General features: G+C 37.5%; 1 protein-coding gene across 10 annotated transcripts in view; it reads left to right on the forward strand.

Moving 5' to 3' along the window:
- CLOCK (clock circadian regulator) overlaps positions 1-17758 on the forward strand; it is a 62910-nt gene that overhangs the window by 2877 nt on the left and 42275 nt on the right. For 3 of the 10 annotated variants that reach the window (XM_035323680.1, XM_035323690.1, XM_035323689.1), the window contains exons 2-4: positions 6463-6565; positions 9101-9233; positions 14185-14246. The gene's annotated coding sequence lies outside the window, so the exon portion shown is untranslated. The remainder of the gene's footprint in view (positions 1-6462; positions 6566-9100; positions 9234-14184; positions 14247-17758) is intronic. The other 7 variants (XM_035323682.1, XM_035323683.1, XM_035323685.1 and 4 more) reach the window with 7 other exon arrangements.

Raw genomic sequence — 17758 nt, forward strand, 5'->3', positions numbered from 1 at the left:
TCATTAACATCACTGAATTATTTTCCTTATTTTTCAGTGATGTTCAGAGGAACAATGCTGAGTATATCATAAAATCATTTCCAGTAGTATTAATATTTTATTAAATATAGATCCATATAAAGTAGATACACCCTTAAGATTCAAGAGTGGTCAAGACTTGTGTTTAGAAAGCCAGTCTCATGAAAATTAGCAGATACTGTGGGCATTCCTCAACCTCAGCATAAAAACATAGCTAAATTAGGCATAAAAGTGGCTGCATAAATGCTTTGTCCTTCTAATTGTTTTTAATAATCTCAAAATATGTGAGAAAGCCTCAGTTCTGAAGCTGAAGTCATTTTACTGCTTATGACAGCCTGCTACCACAGAATAAATGAGATTAGAATAACATCCCTGTGTTAAAACAGAATGAAACCGTTCCTGGAGTAAGATCTATTTTAAGGGGCTTTTAAAATAACTATTCCTGGCCTTGTTCAATAGAGGTCCTTCTAGAGTCCCATTAAAAGGGATATTTGCAGGTGTCAGTGATACATGTTATTTTGGTATAAGGCCAAATCCATACAGAATACAGAGGAGTCAAAATTGTGATGTAGATGGATTCTGGCTGTTCAGTCCAAACTCAAATTGTAGCTGTATGTTGGCTATATTTTATGGGTCTCTGTTTAGTAAAGCTTTTCAAGCACTATGAAGTTTTATTCTTGCTGAGATCCTTCACAATCTTGTCAAAACCGAGCATCTTGGCATGTAAATCTGTTTAGCATTCATAAATTAAGCAATCTGTAAATTAGGCATTCACTTGTCCAAAGGCATGTTGAAACCACACCTCAGGCACACCTATGGGATTGGACTGGGACCAACGTGGTGACTCTCCCTTTTGTTCAGGAGCACAAAGCAGTGAGGAGGAAGAGAGTTTTTTTGATGTCTCCCTCCTGAAAAAAAAATGAGAGGAACCCAAACCAAAAAAACACACAAAACACTCCCAACAAATACAACACCCAGACACTAAAAATCCACTTTTCAACGTGTACAAGGTGATTAAAGTTTAATTGGGCTAAAGAGATACTATGCTGCTTGTTTTCTTGGAGCTGGGGGGAAAACGAGATGGGCAGCTGTGTTGTGGCCTGTTTCAAGAGCATTGTAGTCTTTTCTTCCACTTAAAAATTTTAATGCTGTTAGGATTTGAAGCCAGAACTCACCTCTGTGATTTGGGTGCCCTTCTCCCCAGAGGTTTGCACACTGCTGGTTCTGCTCTGTCCAGCTAAGCTTTTTTTTTTTTTTTTTTTTTTTTTTTTTTTTTTTCCTCGTGCTCTGAGGAATGCTGCTGAAAAGAGAGGTTAGGAGTTGATCCAGCTTCCAGTGCAGTGTGATGTGTGCAGAGAGGTTGGGATCTGAACCCCTTCTGAAGACTGGCTCTCAGATCTCTGTTTGGGGTCACTGTGCTGTAACTCGGTTTGCTGGACAAAATGAGAACACGTCTTTTTCCTCCTGCCAGTGTGTTTTGATGGGAAAAGCTCAGCTGTGTGAGTCCATGGCTGTGAGTACTCACCTTGCCTGTGTCCTAGGCCTTCAGAGACGTGATGGTGAAGGCACTAATTCATCACGGGGCAGTGGTGGAGCTCTGGGACATTTGGAAGAGATGTAATACCTGGGAACAGGCTGATCTTCCAGCACGATGTCTGAATTTTAGATGCTTTATAGTAGGGTGCAGTATTGTTAACAATGTAGTGCTGCTTACATTGTAGATAAAATTTACAAGAGCTTTTAGCTTGCAGCTCTTTTCAGTATGTGAATGTGTCTCAGGTGCTTGCAGAAGGCTGATCTCAGATCCTATAGGCATCCCATTAACTGCTGACCTCCTAGTTATCCAGAACACTCCCACACTCTCTTTTAAATACCATCAGGGAAAGTATTTGTGCATGTATGAGAGACAGTCCTGCAACAAGTGGCCATTGAGAGAAAGAGGAATGATAATTTCTGGATTTCCTAAAATAGACATTTTAATAAAACACATGAGAAACATATATTTTTACATATTAAATGATGATCTTGGAGAATATATGAGATACTGAGATGCATAATAAAAAATAACACTTCAAAGTAAATTGTATGAATACAGATAAGTTTGTATTTCCAATTCTAAGGCTGCTGCTGCTGTGGTTAATAAGACTTAAGTTATCATTTTTACATTTTGTGAATGACATCCAGCAGGATAAAAGTTTGTAATGATCTAGTAAACATGTGCTTCTGGCCTTTAAAGCATTTGATGTTTTTGGTGATGTTTTACTGGTGCAGTGAAATAGTCAGAGACTGGTGTTAGTCTTGTGAGTTGTTGCTGTTACTCACGTGCACTCTGGAAAAGCTGTGCTGACAGAATAATGTTTCCGTGGTTGGGTGGCTGCTGGCAGGAAGGTGGTTGGTAATTCTGAGAGGGTGAGCTCCAGCTGGTGCAGGCAGGTAGGAGGTTCAGGATTCTTCACGTTGGTCCTGTCAGAGGAATGCCAAAGGCCTGAGACTATTTTAGTTTTCATTGGTCATTCAAAAGCTTCAGGGTATGTTACGGGGAAAAATCTTGGCATGTGGAGCAGCTTGTCTAGCCCTCAGTCCCCTAAAAGAGTATTTGAAACCAAAGTGTGAAGAAGTGAGAAGTCACAGAAATCAGGAAATGTTTTGCCAAAATCTGCTTATTTCCCTTGGCTCAGAAAGCAAGCAAGAACTTGTCTCCATTGAAAGCTGCAGGGTTTTTTTAGCCTGATTTCCTAAGGAAAGTGATTTATGCCGTTTCCCCTTTTTCTCATTCTTTCCCTACATCTTCGCCAACAGCTTTTGAAGTCATGGACCAATTTCAACCATGTTTGTAGGAAGGACAGCAATCTCAAAGACTGTTGTGTTCCTTCAGTTTGGGGAAGATAGGCAAACTGGAGAGGGAGAAACCCTCAGTCCCCTTTCTTGAGAGAGACAGTCTGCAATGCAAGTTTGGCACTGACCTGCTTTTCAGCGTGAGCAGGGGCTTTGCTGGACAGAACAGGAGGTGGCTGTAGGTAAGCTGGCTTGTTACAGCGTGGGAGAGGAGAGTAGGTAAAAAGTAGAGCTGTAAGAACTGTGCCTTGCCATCCACTAAAGCACTTGCTTGGTGAGGAATTGGTAAAGGATTTTTTGACTGTTAACCAAAGAACTACTGTTCAGAATCAGGTAATGCTGTGTTTTGCTGACTGCAGGGTTGCCTGGTTCTTATTTTCAATTACTATGTAAAATAAATCCTTCTGAAATAAACAATGCCTTAAAGCCAGGATTAAATTCATATTTTCATGATGTTTTTTTGGGGAAAAAAATATGGTTTTGGCATATTTCTTGGAAAAGGCTAAAACTTAGACCTTGCTTTCAGTAGAAAAGAGCAAAAGAGTGTAACTTGAGTTTGAGAAATGGGACTTTTCCGTTTGAAAGTATTTGACCAGCCATGGAAAATCAGTGCTTGTTGTAGTGGAGGTATAAAATTGATAGGGTGCTGTCTAAAGATTTCTGTTTATTCCAGTTGCTGTATGAAATATGTCCATTTGTAGCCAAAGATAAGCTGTTTTTCTCAACATAATAATAAATGAAAGTACCTCCCAGGCTGGATTTCCTGCAAGCCTGCTCCTCTGTCTTGTAACACAGAGTTACCAGTTGAAAAGCAAAGGGAGCTGGACTTCCCTCTGGAATCACATTGCTAGTTTCTCTGCCTTGCCTAAATTTCCCTTATTTGTGGTGATCGTTGGACTGAAGTTTATAGGGTAACATTCAATTTGCAAGATTCTGTCTGAATTTAGTCTGTCCTGCTGGTAGGTTTAGAGAAACTGCTGATAGGCTCTGTGATGGTGAAAATGAAGAAAACTTTATTAGCATGCTCCTATTAATTTCTAGACGGTTCCCTGCTCAGTGATGTCAGGTATGCTTTCCAAGCCTTCAGTAACACATTTAGTGTTTACAAATCATACGGTCTTCAGAAATGTCAACTCTAAAACGTGTTGGTTTTAAAATAACGTAATGGATTGCAGCGTTGTTACATGGCTTTGACTTGTGCTTATTTTAAAGCACTAGTTTTTCATAGTAACAACAAATATTCTAAAGGAAACCGGATTTTCCTCTGACTGTGAGTAGAAAAGCAAGTAGCAGCATGAATCACAGCTTCCAAGAACTGTCAGAATAGGAATGCAGATTCTCCCCCCCACATACACACACTTTACTCACTGTCAATTTTAACATGGTAATGTGGTTTAATGAAGTTTTTCTTGCCATCCGCAGCAGCAACACTTATTATATGTAATCAAGATGCTACTAGCAGTTCTGTGGTTGGGGGTGAAAGTACAGTTTGGAACTAGTGTGCTAGTTTCAATGATAATTCATTAGCATCTCAGTAATTTTGCTTAAAATACGTTTTCTGACCTAAGTACGATAGATGTGAATTTTCAGGTGAAAGTACTTTTGTTGTTAAAATACTGGCCTTCAGACTTGTTTTTTCCATTCCAGTCAGAAGCATTAAATATTTTGTGCTGCACTAAAGCTTTGCATGGTGTTTCACAGATAGTAAGATACAGTTCCAGCCTTGAAGAGGCTGTGATCTAAATTTCACTGACATAGAAAATGAGGAAGATGACCTCAGAAAGGGGGACAAGGATTCAGATGAATCTGAGCCAGAGAATTAAACAAGTTGTAATTTCTAAGAACAGCATAAGGTAGATCAGCAAGGAAGAAGTTGAGAATATAGAAGAAAAAGACAGCGTAAAACAAGTACAAATAGAAGATTTGAAGGAAAAGATGAACACATGTTGTAGTGCAGGATCTATAAAGCATAATAAAATCAGCAGAGTGGGTAGAATCAAGATGAAGAGGAGCTAGATTGTGGTAGGAAATGGGACAGGAGAAAAATATGTAGAAACTTATAAATTATGTTTGTGGGTTTGGCTTTTCTGGGAAAAAATAGAAAGGAGACAGGAAAAAGGTTGCAGACTCTGCTGGTTTGATCGCCTTGGCAGGAAAGCCAGGACCCCAGTTCTAGCACTAAGACTCCCTTAGCTCCCAGCCCACCCCAAAATTTAGCTGTCAGTTTAAGTTGCTCTTAAAATGAGTGTCAAAACAACAGGAACCATGCCTGAAAACAGTCTCGGACACTGGGGTTGCTCTGTCAACGTCTCCCATTGCACCCAGCCTTTGTATAAGCTGGAAGACTTGTCTGAGTTTTGGTGTGGTTGAGGTGGGGTTATAGAAACATCTAAGACCAAAGCTGATAGAGGCACTACTGCTTTATCTAAGTCAAAAAGGTCTAAATTTTTTTCATTAAAATAACTCCATACAAACCAACCGTAAATCTAATTTTCCATGTAAAGGTAGTGCAAGCTGAACTAAAATAATTTGGAAAAAGAATTTCAGTTAATTTAATCTTGCTTGCATTGCTGACATAAGAAATGAAAAATAACCTCTCAAAATTCTGTAGACTTTTTTTAAAATGTCACCTAGACGTTTTTACTGCCCCGTAGAACATAGTTTGTCCTTTCTTAGCTATACATTATCCTGGGTTTTGATTCAATTTATTGATTTCTTACATTAGAATATTTAACTGTAGAATGAAATGTATAGAAATATATCGAATGAATGTATAGAGAAGTAGATAAATAGATGGTAAGTGTTCAAGGCCAGGTGGGATGGGGCACTGAGCAGCCTGGTCTTGGACTTAGTGATCTTTAAGGTCCCTTCCAACCCCAAACCATTCTATGATAATGGCCTGCCTTTCTTCTTCTCACATTAGACTTGTCCAATAAAATGTACATTTGGAGTACATATAGCAGTATAAAGCCCTGTATATAGGAGTGCAGCATTGTGATCTGTACTAAGTGGGGAGCTGTTTTTGTGGAATGAAGTAGAGTCTTTGTGTATAAACATTGGTGTGTAGTTAGCATCTGCTTATGAGAGCTCACTGAAATTCAAGTTTGTCATCAGTAAGGGGAAGAAGTTTGAGCCTTTCCTGTGCTGTTGTATGCCATGTTCTCTGAGAGATGTAACCTATATTCTGAGGTAGATCATGTGTCCTGTTTGACCCATAATACACAGGGTTAAGATTGTATGGATATATTTTCTTTCCAGACATTTGTTTGGTGTATTATTGATGTTCTGGAAGCAAATATCCTCTGCAAAGCAATCTACTGCAAAAACTATGTTAATGTTTGGTAGGCAATGTTAGAACTGTAATTGCAATGTTACCATTAAGCCATTGCATTTGTCTTGCAAATCTGTACTAGGTAGAAGGTGGTATGTACCTCTGAAGTTCTCCTTCCTCCTTTATGTGGAATAAAGGAGTTGGGGTGTGAAGTTGTGGATGCTCTAGGGTAGGAATAATTTGAAAGGAGAGGAAATGGGGCAGCAATCAAGGGCTCATCTCTCAAAGTTGTTTTGAATAGATTCATCTTTATAGAACTTCTTGTTGTTGTTTTTCAGAAGACTGTGCCAAAAAACCTCTTTTGCTCAGATGACATCACATTTGGACTACTAATGCTATCCACCCACTCTACAAGGCACGATGGATTTCTAGGTAATTTAAGTAAGTATGTAGATATTATTGCTGCTAGAACAGTAATGCTTTAAACAGAAGCATCTCTTTTCAACCTTAGGCAAGGTAGACATTCCACTTCAATTTGAGATCGAAATTAATGTTGTGTGGGGCAAGAATAGACTTCAAATAAGCTTTTAATAAGCTTCCATCCTGTACACAGGAGCTTGGAATAAAACAATTGTACCTGAGCTGCCTTGGAAACCAAAAGGAAGAAAAAAACAACGCACAATGGCACTGTCCTTAGCAATGCTGTACACTAACGTTGCTCTGCTGTTTCAGGAGCCTGAATTAACATCTCTCCCAGGGATATGTTGCAGTCAATGAGCATATGTGTTGCTATGCTTGCGGCTTGTTGGGGTCTTTTGCAGAGCTTTTGCTAAATTGGTGATGGACTTGATACCCTATTAATATAAGAATGTATACAAAGGAAAACAATGCATCTTAGCAGGTTCAAGAAGCAATCTCTCTGTTCAGGTGTCATCGTAGTTGTGAATGGGTTGTGTCCCCTCACTTCCTTGATACAATGCTGTGTACTGTCCTGCTGAAGACAGGCCAGTGGTGCAAGATTTCTTCATATGGTGTCGTGCAGTAAGTTTACTGATTGCTTTGTACATCCATGGGCACGCAAAGAGAGGCACACAAAAGACGGGACAGATTGTTTGAGGTTCCTCTTCTGAGCAACAAAGGGGTTTTAATTTGATGTTTCATGAGGCTCACAGCCTTGGGCCTTGTAGCCTTCATGCATGTGTTTACGTACTTTTTCTTTGTAACTGGATATTGCTGTTAACTTTTTTCAGGTGGACCTATAAATTAAAAAAAAATAAGCAGAAAAAGATCTATTTAGATGTGTCAGACTTTGTGCCAGTCTTCTCAAACTGGATAATTTTGTCTTGCTGGCAGACAGCCTCCCTATATTCCTAGTAGCTTGTCATGCATTGGAGATGGTTGGTGGTGCATGAAGGAAAGTGAATGGAGTTGTAGGCAGCAGCACATGGAGTTAATGATGCTTGACGCCTTCTAAGACCTTGCTTTTGTTTGCTTGTAATTTAGCAAGACTTAAATCAGTGAGCAGTAATTCTTTGCATTGTATATCTGCTTCAGTTCAAACTTCACCAGAAGTCAGCCCATGTCTGAGAATGAGATGGGGCGAGGGGGAGGATTACTGTTTTCTTGACTCAAGCTGCAATGTTAATCTTACCACATGAAAGATACAGGGTCTGCATATGCTGAGGTTTTAAGAGAGAAGTAGAGTTTTTAGGAGAAAACTAGAACTGTTATGGTGCAGTATCAGGTTTTTTTGTGCCACTTAGATTTCTGAAAAATAGGTCTGTACCAGCTCAGTGGTTTGCCTAAATCTTTCATCTGTTCAAATCAGATGAGGTAGGTATATTCTGAATCCTTTTAGTTATAACCAGACAAAGGTACCAGAGCGTGTTCTAGCTGGACTGAGGGATAAAGAGGCCCAATTTGCTGCACTGTGTTGTAATGTCAGGCACAAACACCGAGTAAGGAGGCTTTCTTCTGTGCTCTTCCTTAATGTCTGCCTGCACCTCCCAACAGGTACAATAAGGAGGAGTGGTGGCATAATCAGAGCCAACCCATAGGAGATTGGAAATGTAGTATTCATTGTAGGGCAGTTAGTTATCTTGGTCATAATTACTGGGGCTGCTCTGCCTGTCACAGTGAAGAAAAATTGCAACTCATTAAATCAAAAAAAAATTTAAGAGGTTATAAAGAGGTAAAGATCTGAAAATGGTCTCTTGGTTCCAAACAGATTTAAGGAAAAAAAAGGATTGCTTCTGAACATGCTAAGAGTTTATCCCAGTTTTACGATCAGAGAATTGACTTAATCAAATAGAGAAGCAGAGCTGCTGACCAAAGCAAAGCGGTGCCTTGGGCCAGGTACAGAGGTGCAAGGAGGGAGAGGTGCTATATGAGAGGAATGGTTGCTCTGTTTGTGTAAAGGTTTAAATTATGAAGCAGAGTAAGAGAAACCTACAAGACAAGCAGGAGGCTTATAGTTCCACTTTATTTTATTGAAACTAGAATGCATATCGTGGAAGATGGTCTTAATGTTTCCTGTTCTTCCTTCTGTTATAGGACTGTGCTGAGCATTTTTTCAAATATTTTGGATTTTTGTGAAGTGACCCCAAACTGTCTAGCGTTCATGAGTTACAGGATAAGAGAATTTCTGTTCATTATAGGAATAAATGGGATGACAACTACAGAGATTTTTATAGATGAAGAATGTAGTATTTAATTTACATTAAAATTTCTCGGCTGTTTAGTAGGGTTTAAAAACTCAGTGGGATAGTTGTATTTACTGTTGATGAAAATTAGTGTTACCTGATTTTTTTGTTATTAAAAACAGAGGTACTTGCAAACTCTGTTCTTTACTTTGAATCCCAGACCCATGCAGAAAGCAGCTTCTGAAATACATATAATGCTGATCATTAAAAAAAAAATCGGTTTATGTATGTGAGAGTTTGTATATATTCTTTTTTTTTTTTTTTTTTTTTTTAGGCATTGCTTGAAAGAGATCTCCTTTTCTTTTCATCTACGTTTCAGCAAATGCAGTGTGAAGCCCATTCTTCCATTTGCAAAAACATTCTGGAAAATTATTCGGATGCTGTATGTTGAATGTCAGTGAAACTAGGTGAGTCTCTGTGAATGTTTTGGTTATTTTAAACAATGAATGGGTTAATTGTGTGAGACCAAATCCCGTTTATAACTTATAATGCCAACATATGCTCTGTTATTTAACCTAAAATCTAGAAGATTAAATTATTAGATAAACAAATGACATAGCTCAGAAAAAGGAAGGCAGATTATGCAATATATTCCTGGATTTTCTCTTTGGCTGTGTATATGCCAAATATATTTGTAATAAAGTTCTTTTATGACATCAGTTGCTTGATTAGTTTTCCTTAGTGTATTTGCTATGGTGTTCCTGTGGCTGTTCTCTGATGTTTGGAACCAGACTAATTTCAGCCTCAGGGTAAACAAATATTCCTATATCATTAATCTGTTTTCTTTCTCAATTAATGTAGTTGTTTACCTCTGGACTTTGGGTTTTGTTTGAATGATGGAAGCAAGCACATGTTCATCTTTAGCCCCTTTAAATTTAGTTTGAAAAAGTTGAATTACAGTAGTAATGCTTACAGGGCCTGTCATAGTTTCAACTTTGTGAATTGCAAAATGAAAAACAATATGGCCAGCTCTGTCTGAGAGTTTGGAGATGTCAAATCTTAAGTTTGCACTTGCTGTATTTAGTAGCACAGGTAATAGGAGGAAATAATTTAGTGAGATGCAAGATCTGAAAGAAATAGTTCGGAAACAAGAAAAGTAGTAAAGTACTTAAAGAAGAAAAGGGTCATAAAAGATCATAGAATCATAGAATATTTTGAGTTGGAAGGGACCCATACAGATCATCAAGTCCAACTCCTTGCACTGCACAGGTCTACCCAAAAGTTTAGACCATGTGACTTAGTGCACAGTCCAAATGTTTCATACAGGCTTGGTGCAGTGACTCCTTCATTGGGGAGCCTGTTCCAGTGCGCAACCACCCTCTCAGTAAAAAATCTCCTCCTGATATCTAGTCTGAACTTCCCCTGCCTCAGCTTCACCCCGTTCCTGCGAGTCCTGTCACTGGTGTTTATAATGAAGATGAAAGTGAAGAAAGATGCATGAAGGTCAAGTGGTAGTAGATACCAAGTTTTATGTCTTCTGCTGAATTATGGAACAGGGGAGATAAAATCTTTGTGGCAGCCAGTAGATTGCTGTGCAGTGTGGCTTTTGTTTGTTTGCTTTCAACTATGGTGAAGAGTTAAGAAAAGCTTACAGAATTCTTCCAAAGCCTGTACCCTCAAATATTCTGTTGTGTGAGATGGCGTCGTCTTTGGTTAGTCTGTTTTGGAAAGGAGGGTACAATTGAAGTCTAAGCTTTACCATTTTGATTTAAGTTGTTAATACTGCTTTGGAGAGAAACTCTCAACTATTTCCCCTTATCACCTACTGATTCAGTGTGTTTGAACTACGTTACTTTCCCAGGAAACTGATTTTTAAGTTCTGCTGCAGGTGCAAAGCGCTCTTCTGTCTCTACTGGGAACACACAGGCCTGAATCAATTATTAAATCCCTGGAAAACTTTGAGTGGCCTGTGTGATGGTGGTTTGCTTCTGGAGACCAGATGGAAATCTAATCCAAAGTAAACCCACTTGAACAGCTAGTGTCAGCACCAGCTGCTTTGATCTACTAATCCATTTCTACTGCTCCAGTTTATTTGCTAGTGGAGACAGCCAAAGTTATTTACTTTGGTTATTGGTGAGTAGCTGAGGGCAGTGAACATCTCTGTGCATCTGTTTTCCAAATCCAGTTACGAGTTTCAGTGCGTTGGTACTGAGCAACACAACCTCCACAGATTTCCTTCACTAGCTCTGTTAATACAATCTGTCAAAGAAATAGAAAAGTCTAAAATGGCATGAATCAAATGCCTTTTGAAATTTTTGATTGTTTAATCTGGTTTTGTTCCCTGTTTATATTCTTAAATTGTTCAAAATAGTAGTCTTACAATTTCTCTCAAATTTTTTTCAGAATTCTGAAATTTGTATACTTCCGATGGGTTTTGATTGAGGTGTTACTCTGCATTAGGAAAAAAAAAAGTACAGAGTTGTGTTGCAGTCATTAAGTCTGAGCAAGACAAGAAAATGAAGGAGGAAGTCTTCACAAGTATTTGCTATTTTTGCTATTTTTCTGTACATTGATATCATCATTCAAGGCAGATTTTTTCCCCAAATCCCTCTGTTTCAGGTTGTAGATGGCAGTTATTAATGCTTCAAAAATTTAAATGTTAGTTGCCAATATTAAATAATTTCTTCTTGAATTAGTACTTGTCAGAGTTCTCTCCATCTTTGCTGTATAACTTTAATTTTTGGAGATTTTCAAGAATTTTTGAACACTTGCTGCTAATGTAATACCCTGCCAATCTAAGCCGATGATTAGGAATAAACTCACATTTCTTCTTTATTAGATCTTTGCAGGATCCAGGCCTTAGTGTTCAGCACTTTCTTTTCCCTGAAATTTTCCAAGATTAAAGTATTCTATCAAGACTATAGATAGGGCCATTGAAAACAAGGGCACTTGAATATAAGCAAATCTAAGGTTGTAGCAACACAGATATCAGCACCGTTTTGAAGAGCTTCATTTTTTTATTTTTTTTTTTGGTATTAAGGCTGGTCTTATTTACATACCAGGTTATTTGCAGTGTAATTTAATTTTTTTATTCACACCATTACCTCATATTATAACTAGCACAAGCATATTGTAAAAGATACCATATTTTGTTCTACTAGGCTTAAGCATCTCTGTTCAACTTGTATAATCCTTTCTAAAAGATTATTACTGCCATATGTTTGTAGGATTTTGGCTACCAAAAAAACACACATTAAGTAAAAGGCAAAATTTACTGCTTAGCTGTTTCATGCCGCAGCTAAAAATCAGTTTTAAACCAAAAACTGATTATAGTAGTTTCATTTTTTGTTACCTGATTAATTGAAATTTGGTATCTATAATACCTTTATAGAAACTTCTTCATGTTACTTTTTAGGACCTCAGTGCTCGATGATCTGAATCAGATTCTGTTAATAAAGTTGGAAATGAACCTATATGGAGTGTACTACCTCATTTGCTGTGATCTAAACAATTAACTGTAAGATACATCTAGTGCAACTTGATTTTTAACTAGATCCTTCTTGCTATTTGAGATGGCAGTCTTTAAGAAGTGCTAATTTTAGCATCTTCAGTAATGACCTGGAAGCGAAGGTTATAAGTCTTTGCTAATAAAATATGGTGATACTAATTTGGGAGGTGTTGAGAACTTGAGAGTGCAGAGAAGACTTTAAGAGGGCAAGAAGCAAGCATACTGAGACATCTGTAGATAGAAGTAGTGTGGTCTGATGATTCTGTGAAAGAAAACCTTGAAGAGTGGCAAAAGAGAAAAGAAAAAATGCTGATGGAAACCCAAAAAGAGTTCAGAGAATCATGCAAATATAGCGAGTGTGGTCTCAAATAACTGGTATGATTAGGTGTTGAATATTGTGGATAGTACAGGAGAATAGTACTTCTGATGTAAGTACCTTTGAGCACTCACTTAAAACTCTTTAAAACTTAAATGTAAGTATCAGGACAGATTCTGAATTTCTGAAAATACAAAGATGAGCTGAGTTTGAGGAATTACATTTTTCCTCCCACACCCTATTGTGAATGTTCTTCTCTGAAATGTGGTAGCAGCAAAGCTTGAAGAAGCTTGACTTAAGAATTCTGCAGTTGTATTATGTTTTCTGTCCTTCATTAAACATGATCTGAAAGTATTTTTGAAAGCACAGAGAGAGTGAAAAATGGTTGAGAAGTTTTGTTGTGAATGTTGAATTACTCTGCAAGCTCTAGAAAGTCTTCATTAAAAAAATCCCCGGTGTTTGAAGAACAATATTGTCCTCATAATCATCAACTTCATATACAATTAAGTAGACTGGGCTCAATGTTTTGCAAACCATAGTGATTTATGGGAAAAGGAATTCGTTGGTCTGCTATTGCTGCTTCTCTGGTGAACCTCAGAAGGTGAATTAGTGGGTTTTCCAGGCCCCATTTGCTAAGCACAACCTCTGAAAGTTTCTGTTTCTGTAAGTAGCAGTCTGCAAAGAAGGAGCACATGCTTCTACTGCTGAGGAGAATGAACAAAGAATTTGAACAAACACAGTATCTCCATAATATGATAGGGCTTTAGAAACATAAAAGGCTAAAAACTGTCAAAAGTAACAGTGCTACTTCAAACTACAATGGTTTTCGTTCTGATGGTGTTAATTGTACCTTCAGAAATGTAGTTGGGTTGAGTACTGTGACACTTGAATATTTAAGCAAACGTGTTCTTCCTCTATTTCCATGTATATAAGGAGAGATTAGTTTAAAATTACAGTAAAATTAGATTAAATTTAGAGTTGACTTTATACACTTTTTCTGTTGCTATATTGCTGTTACTTACTTCATGCAGTACTATTCTTTCTTTTTATAATGTACCATCTTTCCTGCCTGAACAAGTATTTTTATTGACTGATGTTGTTGGCTGATCATCCATTTCCTTTTGGTTCTTGTTTAAGGCATGCAAGGTGGCGAAAGGATGCCTTAACCTAATATCTGAAAAGTGGTTACAGATTGATTTGCAAAGGGTTTCTAGGGACAAGACAAATCCAAGGCGGAAAGACTCTTCTTTTGTCAGTTAAGACAACAGTTGACGTTTCAGCTTACATGCTGAAATGTGCACATGCACTTCCTCTGTGCACCAATTGTAAAGCTTTTTTTATTTTTTATTTTCTTATTCCCCTTTCCTGTTAAGGCACTTGTTGCATATGTAGTATGAAGGACGTGTTCTGTACCTCAGGTTTTGCAATCACTGTAATTCCAGTTGAGCCTGGATCGTTATACTAAAAGTTCTGACATGAGACAAACTCTAGTGTTTTGTTTAATGAGATGAAGGAGAGTACTGCGGTGCAGGTGTTTGGAATTCATAGCTGTAGAATTCTTGTTTAATGTATAAACTTGCTCTTTCTATGACAGGTAGTTGTACTGGTGAGGAAATACTCAAGGACCAACTGGCAGACACCAGAATTCTAGAAAAAGTCTTTACTCTTGTTAAATCTTGTTAATCTTAGGAATATAACAGTAAGTTTGCTAATGCAGACATGGGAGAGAGAGAGAGGCAGAGAGGAGAAGCTGCTGCTTTGGTATTTTTTGACTTGGAATGTCCTTCAGTGTTTGAACAGAAAAATGTTCCTATTCTCATTTCATGGTAACATGAATATCAGTTCCTCTTTCTTTTCTAAGGCAGCTTCCAATGAAGTGCCCAGCCTACTTCATTCCTCAGGCAGTGAAGCAGTCTACTCTTCACAAATGTTTTACGGAATGATTTAGATGTGCATGAGTCATGCATGCTGGGAAATCTAAGCATCGGAAGCACTTGCACAGCTGCACGGATCAAGGATTGTGCAATCAGCTTGGAAAAAAAGTGCCCATCACAAAATAGTTCTAAAGTGGTTTATTTACATGCTTGCATTTATGTGTGAGATGAGTAAGTTTTAGATTGAGTACTGGTAGCTTTCTGCAACACCTGCCATTTGTTCTTGGGTGTTGCTGTTTTCAATTGTCCTTTTTTAATTTTTTATATCTGTCCTCTTGGTTCACTTGTACAATCGTAAGAGTTACAAATAATGGGTCTTGGTAGAAGTCATTCTTCCATTATTTTTTCTTAGCTTCGTATTATCCATCCAGATGAATAATCATATATATATGTATATGTGCTGATGATCTCTTAAAAATGTCACAGTTCATGATAATTGTGTTGCTTAACACAATTATCAGGATAATTATCTAGTAACATGCCAGGTATAGCTACTTCTGTGCTTTGCATTTTGCATGAGTTTCCTATTGAGTTCTGGGTTCTTTTCTATATCCAGAAGCTCTTCATGAGTCTGGATCAGTGAATGTATGCAAACTTCATTCTGCCAGCAATTTGATGTGGCAGTTTGCCACTTGAGATGTAGCAATGCATGGGAGAGAGAAACGTTTCATCTAAAATACGGAGCAGGCTTCTCAAGCAGTAACAACAAAGCTTATTTCTCTGAGCACAAATCTAAATCTCATGTCTCCTAATCTAAATCTCATGTCTCCTAATTTTGTTCTCTGGTTGCATTTTAACGCATGAGGTAGGTCAGAATGAACCTGCATTGTTGCCAAAAGATGTGTCTAACCTGGTGATTCATTGCTTCCCCTTGCCCTGTGCCAACCAACATTGCTTTTGAGCAGCTGTATGGTGAAGCAAAGTTAGCTGATTTGGTTGAATGAAATGTTGTTTGGGTTACTTTTAGGCTGGTCCAGCTTTAGGCTGTGTTGACTGTGTGATCTCAGATAGTAATGCTAGCAGAAGAAGAGAGAATTTAATAGAGTTGTGGAAATGAGTATCCATAATATTTTTTTAAAAAAGGAAAGGGTAACGTTATCTTGAAAATTTTCAGCTTTACCAAGGAATTTGGTAAAGGTGATAAATCTAAATAAATAAACAGTTGTGAAGTCACTAGTACCTGTAGCTGTGCCATTACCCACGTGGCTGATGTATATCCTATTCCTGCTACCTTATGTGTAGTAATTTTCACTTACAGACTAAGCTGGAGGTGGTACTTAGTATGTTTATCCCACATCCTACGTGAGTGCCCTATGCAGCTGCTAGGGATGAGTCTTTGTCTCCTATAAATAAATAAAATTATTGAGTTCATTTTGTTTTGCTGTCTAGCGTGGCATGTGGTTCACTCTCAACCCCTTCCTTCCCTTTTTAATATGTGCATAACTGAGAAGTGGTGAGATGTTTCTCTGTGTGGTAGTTCATGGTATCTTCAAGGATTAAGTTGTTGGGTTGATATGAAAGAACTAGTTGTCCCTTAAAAAAGTAAGGTGAGTTGTAAATCAAGCAAAACTGACATGAGATTCCTAGCTATATCCTTAAAATTTCTTCTAAATAGGCTGTAAAGGCATTGGGCGCAGAAATAATTTGCATAACTTAAATTCTTACAGACTGTCTTGGCCATCTGTTGACTTCTTTGATCTCTACAGATTTTAGAATGCAGTAGTGATAACAGCAAGAAATGTTTATTTTTTCAGATTAGTCAGTCTGATTCTTCATGTAAAATTATGCGTGTTCATTTGGGTTATAAAGAAGTATTAAATCTTCCTTGGGTTGGTTTTCTTGGCCTACGATAGAATTTTGGAAAGGTTCATTTGTGTGCATTTCAGTAACTGCTTTGAACTGTCCTACCCACCTTGCAGCAGAGACATGCACTGTAAATAAAAGTCTGGCACTTGAGCTGCTCACCAAACCTGTAGGTTTGTGTTTTTTCAGCAAGATTAATTATAGTGGGCAGATAAATGCGTTGGTTTTGTTGCAGTAATAATAATTGCAAGGTCTCATTTTCTACACTTAAACATGGGTTTCTGTCAAAACAGAGCAGAAATGTTTTATGGAATGGAAGAATTTAACTTACATTGTCTTTCTTTGATGTGTAATAATTACAGCTGCTGAATTTGATAACAGATATTCACCAGGACAGTTCACAAAAAGTAGTTTATTTTCTACATCTAGACAATTTTTCCTGTTGTTATTGGGGTAGAGAAAAGAAAAGTTTAACTTTTGATCTGTTCCAGTTCGCAGTGTAGTAATAAAACATTTATTATTTTTTTTTGGTTAGATTTCCTAGCATTCTTACTATCATTTCTCCTCTGAGGGAAATGTGACAAACCATTTTAAACAAATTGTTGTTTACACTAGCACCTGAATGCATTCAATACAAAACATTTAAAATTGCTAATGTTTCATAATTACGTACACTTGTAATTGGATGAAACATCTCAAAGTGTTGGCTCGGGGATAGACGACTTGGTACTGTATTTTAAACTTTTTTCTTTAAATTTCTGCTAATTTTGGGTAATCAGCAAGTGAAAATATTTTTTGTCAGGTAATTTTATTCTGTATAAAATATTTTGTACTTAGCACAAAATTTTATGGGGTAATTAACAATACTCAGTAAGAATTTCAGCTTTTGAGCATGTGTGAGGTATTTTCCCATTGAACTTAGGGGAAGAACAAATAAAGAAACCTGTCAATTGCATACATTCTCTGTTTTATTTAAGAGAATGGAGGAAGGAACGTGGGATTTTTTGTTCATTGTAAAATATACCAGGTTTAGTTCCCTTGTGAGCATTAATAGCAGAATGTCAAGATTTCTGTACAATCTAGAGCACTTTCTGTTCTGCACAGTGAACATAATTTTGGAATCTGTTCTTGAGCTGACTGCAGGCTGTTTTTGCCCAGAATCCCACTAAAGTAAACAGTTTTTCAGGGGCATGACGATTTTTCAGTTTTGAATTGTCTCATTAACAGGTTAGCTTCTCTCGATTAAAACTTGTGCTGTGAAGTACTGTTTCTTGTTAAGTACTGTTGAAGGAGGCATTAGTTATATTTTTCAGATAGTTTTGATTATGAGCTAGGTTGTATTTTCAATGTGCAAACATGGTGTGTACTCTCAAGACTTAATCTGTGGTTCCCTGTTAAAGACCCAGCAGTGGCAGATTTAGTTGAGAGGTT

The sequence above is a fragment of the Oxyura jamaicensis genome, chromosome 4 (genome assembly GCF_011077185.1).
Source record: "Oxyura jamaicensis isolate SHBP4307 breed ruddy duck chromosome 4, BPBGC_Ojam_1.0, whole genome shotgun sequence".
Taxonomy (NCBI): Eukaryota; Metazoa; Chordata; class Aves; order Anseriformes; family Anatidae; genus Oxyura; species Oxyura jamaicensis.